Source organism: Varanus komodoensis, unplaced genomic scaffold (genome assembly GCF_004798865.1).
Source record: "Varanus komodoensis strain SLA01 unplaced genomic scaffold, ASM479886v1 scaffold15, whole genome shotgun sequence".
NCBI lineage: Eukaryota > Metazoa > Chordata > Lepidosauria > Squamata > Varanidae > Varanus > Varanus komodoensis.
In genome coordinates, this window is record NW_025335440.1 from 23,390,200 (window position 1) to 23,396,083 (window position 5,884).

At 39.1% G+C, this 5,884-nt stretch overlaps 1 protein-coding gene across 3 annotated transcripts in view; it reads right to left on the reverse strand.

The window, feature by feature from the left end:
* The window catches only part of ARMC3 (armadillo repeat containing 3), a 76,052-nt gene extending 72,558 nt beyond the window's left edge, over positions 1–3,494 (reverse strand). The window contains exons 1-2 of one of the 3 annotated variants that reach the window (XM_044425299.1): positions 3,405–3,494; positions 2,894–3,047 (exon numbers count right to left, since the gene is read on the reverse strand). The gene's annotated coding sequence lies outside the window, so the exon portion shown is untranslated. Of the gene's footprint in view, positions 1–2,893; positions 3,048–3,404 lie in introns of those variants that run through there. The other 2 variants (XM_044425300.1, XM_044425298.1) reach the window with 2 other exon arrangements.
* Positions 3,495–5,884: the final 2,390 nt, after the last annotated feature.

Sequence of the window (5,884 nt, forward strand, 5' to 3'; positions counted from 1 at the left end):
CCCCCCCCCCCCCCCCCCCCCCCGTGGACCATCATGACTACCTACAATTTTGTCTGTCTGTTTCAAGCATATTCTTATCATGGTTTCAGGAAACATTTTTGAATTGAGCTAAGTAGGATAACAATCATATCAAATCTTGAGTTAGAATTGCCTGAAAACAGAAGCTATAGGAAAGGTAAGCAAAAAGAGTAAGGATTGTTTTGTAGCGCTAAGCAATGAAGATTAGCATTTAGTGGCTGAATACATTCCAACCAAGCAGAATTCATTGATTTCAATTAAACACAGTTCTGTATGTTATCTACTTCTACAGCTCAAATGGATACATTTTCCAAGCCTTCCAGTCTGAAGCACAGACTGTTTCTTTTTTAAATAAACCTGAAATGAGAAAGTTGGAATGATATGAGTCCCCAGGAATAAGTGAATAAAAATAAAATAAGACATTCCTTCCAGTATGTTTCATTGTCAATCCATCTTGACATTGAATGGTGTGCTCTCTCCTATATTTCATACCATTCAATATATTATCACTCAATTTTAATGTCAGTAAACATTACCAGTATTATTCTTCCCAATTCAATAAAGTATGTCACAGAAATAATATTATTGCAGAAACAAAGTTATCAACCTGATTTTGCTCCCCTGGTTTGCCTATTTCTGAGTAAACAGATCTATTTTATATTGCAAGAACTGTGAACCAAAAGTGTGCTTTACTTCTTGCAAACAGTTTGCAGATAAAACCTTTCTATCACTTATTAGCACCTTACTTAAATGTCTGCAAACTCTTCCTCTTCCATTCCAGCTTATGACTGCAATCATGCAGATATCATGTCCTGGACTGCACATAGCATTTTTTAAACTGATTGGATGTCAGCATCAAGTGGAAGACTGTGCCCATGCCTTCTGTCTTAGCACAGAAACCAACAACTGGCTCCTCTGTAAGTTGTCCAGTATGATGTGTGAACGCAGACTACTGGATTTTGTTTAGCCTCTAAAAACAGGTATCCTGGGTTTTGCTATATAACTGAAAAGGAGGAGATAGGAGGGCTTGCACTAAAGCAGAAGTGAAAGGCACAAAACCCTTTTTAAATTGGTTTAATCAGGTAGAAACAGCTTCCATGATTACAAGTCAGTTCATTTTTCTCCTCCTCTTCCTCAGGCCCCTGCAGCAAAGCTGCTTTTTATGATGTTTTTCCTGAAGAAGAGATTGTGCATTTTTCTGTTCTTCCGGCTGGCTTAATAAAAGTATTATACTATTATGGATTTTAGTTTTATCATTTGTCTTTAAGGTATCCACAAAAATGGAGACTAGGCAACTGAAGACAGGGTTAAAACGAAAGGGGCCTACTCAAGTCTGCACCTCGACACTATGAATATTTCTTTGGAAGTAGGTCCCACTGTGTTGAGAGGGCTTTTGCTCCTAGGAAAGTATATATATAGGAGGCAGACATAGGAATTACACTCACATTCTGCAGTAATAAATATATTAAATGTTTATAGTGCACCAGCAGCTAGGCCACACTGCACCAGATACTGGCTAATGATTGGAGATTTTGTAAAAAGCATAACTGCAAGTGATGATTACAAAAGAATGTGAAGCAAATTATTGCCACCAAGAAAAAAGGAAGAGAAATCCTGCCAATTGTAGAGAAGAATAACAGGACCAGAACTGCTATCCTGTGAACACCTACACATGAGCAAGTCCTATTGGAAAAAGCACCATGACTGGAGGGGAAGGGGAGAAGCTTGAATAACAGACCACCACAACAAAGTACAAGAGGGTTAAGATCTCCTTAGCCATGATGTACTTCTTTTCGTATTAAAATAAGATCCCCTAATCTCCTTCCCCTGAATGCCTGAACCAGATATATGAACAAACACAGTTGCTGCTGTCATGTCAAGCTTGCCTCTTATATCTGCATAACCATGCTTAGGGTTTGGCCTAATTTAAGCATATTCTCGTATTTGCACGCTTAACTTCACACCAAAACCGTGCTTCACCAAACAAACTTAGATCAGAAATAAAAGAAGTATAAGATTTGCAGTGCAAATTTATTGGGGAAAAGAAGGAAGAATGGGAAACTGTTCTCCTGGAACATGAAGATTCTGTCAGGACAAAATGCTTGAAAGCTCTGCCATAATATGATTGCTGAAAGCCTGACACTATAAGAATACCCCTAGACTTAAGGAAGGATCATAATTTTATCATGAAATCATGTTGCGTGTCTTGCTCTCATACATTACACCTTAGACATGGTAATGTATGCCTGCCCTGAAACTACTTGTTCGGTTACACCTTACATATGGCAATGTTTGTCCTGAATTTTTTTATTTTTGTGAGGCTAGGCTTAATCCATTCAGCTCTCATTTTACTCTCATGTGCCTGTAGCAAACTTCCCAGAGATCTCCTCTCTTCCTACCTGAGTATGTTATAAAAGCATCTTGTGCAGACTCCATCTTTGTAGTCTCTTTTGGAACTACCTACATGCTGCTTGTATTTCCTGTAAGTCTTCGTAAACTGTAAATGTTCATTTGAATGTACTCCCCCACCAAAACAGCATTCACTGTTTCTTGACAATACAATCTGTACATATTAATGTGCAAACTAGAATTAAAAGCTAACTGCAAATTACCTATTTGTGCAAGCTCTAACAACCAGAACCACTATTCCAGCAGTAACATTTCTTCCTTGCTAATTATAACTACAAACTAAACAGGTCGGTAGCATTTAACTGTGTAATCAGTTTAAAAACGTATTAAAAAGGTGACCTTGACTACTCAGGCAGCAGCCTATTATTTAGTCCAAATGTTCACCAATGGCCAACACATTCTTAAGAGGCCTGAGTTTTTCTTACTTGCTTTTATTTTTTTTTTACTTATTTTTGCTTTTACTTACCTTTCTTACTAACAAAAACTGCTTTTTCTGCTAAAATGCCTCGTTGTGACACGTGTATCACTCTGTCACCTGAGTGGGGTGGTGTAAATTGATGACCTGCAACAACAGTGTGTTGGAGCCGATGGCCTTCTTGCCCTTTTCCAACTCTTCTACTCTATGATTTTGTTAAACAAACAAACAAACGAGATAATGCTCTTTCCCTCTCCTAGCCTTTACCACTTTATAAATTATTGCTGGTTTTAAGAAAATCCTGGAAAGATAATCAAATAAACATGCAGAACATGTCAACGAATTGCTTAACTGTTTTTTTAACCAGGTGTCAGTGTAAGAAGATGAAGCGGGTACCCCCACAACTCTTTTCTACCCAAGCTCCTTAAGGCACGCTGATGTTACCCGATAACAAACACACTTCCCTGCTTTTCCCTTAGACAGCTTCCCAGCCCTGCGTGCCTCCGGGAAAGAGTCACTCACTCAGCGAAATCTCTACTCGACTGTCTACACGGGCACTCACATTCCCAAAACCTCCGAGCGCCTTTCTTTCACTCACTCCCTAGCGCGTTGCGTTTTGATCGTTGCTAAGTTACGCCACCCCAGGAGAGATTCCAGGGCGCATGCGTTAGAAGAGTTTCCTGTCCCTTTCAATGATCGGCGAAGGGAGGCGGAACGCGATTGTAGAGTTATACTATAAAAACATATACAAAAGTTATAACTTCCGGGTTAATTGTGGATTAGTTCTACCCTCCTTGGCGATATAAAAGCTCGCCGTTGAAAACAATGGAGCAACCTAGCATTTCAGAGTACATATTGCTCGGATAATTGATGCCTCTTCTTCTGCACACTGTCTCCACAAGTTTTTAACCTAAGCGGTGAAGTTGAGGTGGGATGTAAGTCTGAGATGGCAATTTTGATAGCGACCTGAAAGGTGACTTATTTGAGGAATTTTCATCGGGAAATTGTAATCAACCTCAAGGGAACCGGCTCTAATTAGCTTGTAACTCTTTTTTCTAACTCTAGCCCTGTTATGTCTAGCGCATGCGCAGTAGCTCTCGGCGGCTGCCGTTTCAAAGACGGTGTCAAGGCGGGGGCTCCTGTTATGTTTGCATTGATTTTATTCATTTATTTGCGGGGGCGGGTGTGTGGATGCAGTTCTCGTTTGAAGACGAAACTATTCACGTGTCCAGATTTGACTGCCCTTGACATACAGTTTAGCCATAGCTATCATAATGTGCTTCCTCACCTTCAATCCTTGAAGTAGACGTCTTTTTTCTTAAAAGCTGTATAGAGTAATTATTTTCTGTACTTCTCAACAGCCCCGCAAAATCGTGCATACCCACGCAACCACTCGGTCGTTCCTAGCCCGCTGCACAAAAATTTAAAGTCTGGCACAAGGAAGATCGTACAACTCTAGTTGAAAAACACACACACCTCCCCCCTGCCCTTTTAGGTCAAAGCTCTCCTAAGGTACTTTACAGAAGATAATGCATTTTTAAATTTAAAAAATGTCAACAACTCCTAAGATCCCCCCCCCCCGCTAGGAAGGCTACTGGAATTTGTACGTCGTTTTCTGCCGGAATATACAAAAGATTGCACCCTAATTTTTTTTAATGCTGTAGATAACAGGAACGGTGGATCTCATCAGCAGAAGCACTGAAGATGTCTGTGAAAGAAAGAAATCTGACCCATTTATAATAGTATACAGACTCCTGGGCAGCAGCAGTGGTGTTCCATAAGCACCCTTTGGAAAGGAACATCATACTTCTAGGCTTCCCTGAAAAATGGGAAAATTAGAATATGGAATAAAGGACCACCCCACTAAAAATGATAAATTATGTACATCATAGGACACTGGAAATAATACCAGAGTACCAGTATCTAGCAAGCTAATATGGAATGCGCTCCCCAAAGAGGTCTGTCTGGCGCCGTCATTATTTGCTTTTGGGCGCCAGGCAAAGACCTTTTAAAGTTATTTTAACTGTTAATTTATTATTGTATTTATAGATTTTAATATATAGCCAAGATGGTACCAGTTTTTAAATTATTTTTTGTATTTTTATGGATGTTGTGAGCCGCCCCGAAGCTTTGTTGCAATGGGGGCGGCATAGAAATATTTTAAATAAATAAATAAATGTCATCCCCTTCTCTTCCAGGCAAAATTTCTGTCTGTGCATATTCTAAAATTCATTAGCTGGTCACTAATCCCAATGGGAAACAACTTCCATAATATTTTTTCCACAGCTTTTCAGAGGACTAGCATGGAAACAGTGCTTGCTCAAACAGTAGTTCACATGAGTCTGTGCATATTCCAACCCTAAAGTGGAGAGTACTAATACATCTGATCTAAATGATGTAAGAACCAAGGAGGAATTTGAAACCTGGGGTATTCATAAGAATTTAGCCTCAGGAGGTCTGAATACTGGTTTGTTCTGCTATTGGCAACTGTTGAGTAGACTGTTTTCAGAATGTTTGCAGCCATGATTTAATGGTAGACATCTAGTGCAATGCCTACAGTATTAACTGGTATGACAAGATTATCTGCACAGCTGTTTTGCTAGCTAACACTATTGGTATTGTGCAACAGCCCCTTACACTAGTGTGATGTAATTTTAAATCACCAACTGAACACTGACCAAGGAATCTAGCATGACTGGTGTGATGTAATTTTAAATCACCAACTGAACACTGACCAAGGAATCTAGCATGACTGTTGCATACACTATGTAGACGGCTGTGCCACCATACATGACATTTCCAACATATTTATTTATAATCATTTATACCTATTTTTCCATCTAAAAGGTAATCAAAATGACTGACAAATTATTAAAAGTAAGAAAGAAAAACATATAAGCCTAAAACCAAGATAGTAATAAAAACCCTTCATTACAAGAACCCTTTACCTGTGGAAATATAACCAATTTTCATTGCTCAGGATAGCTTTCCAAAGCTTTGGTAATAGGCAAGAAAATGTCTTGTTCTTTTTGACAACTATAA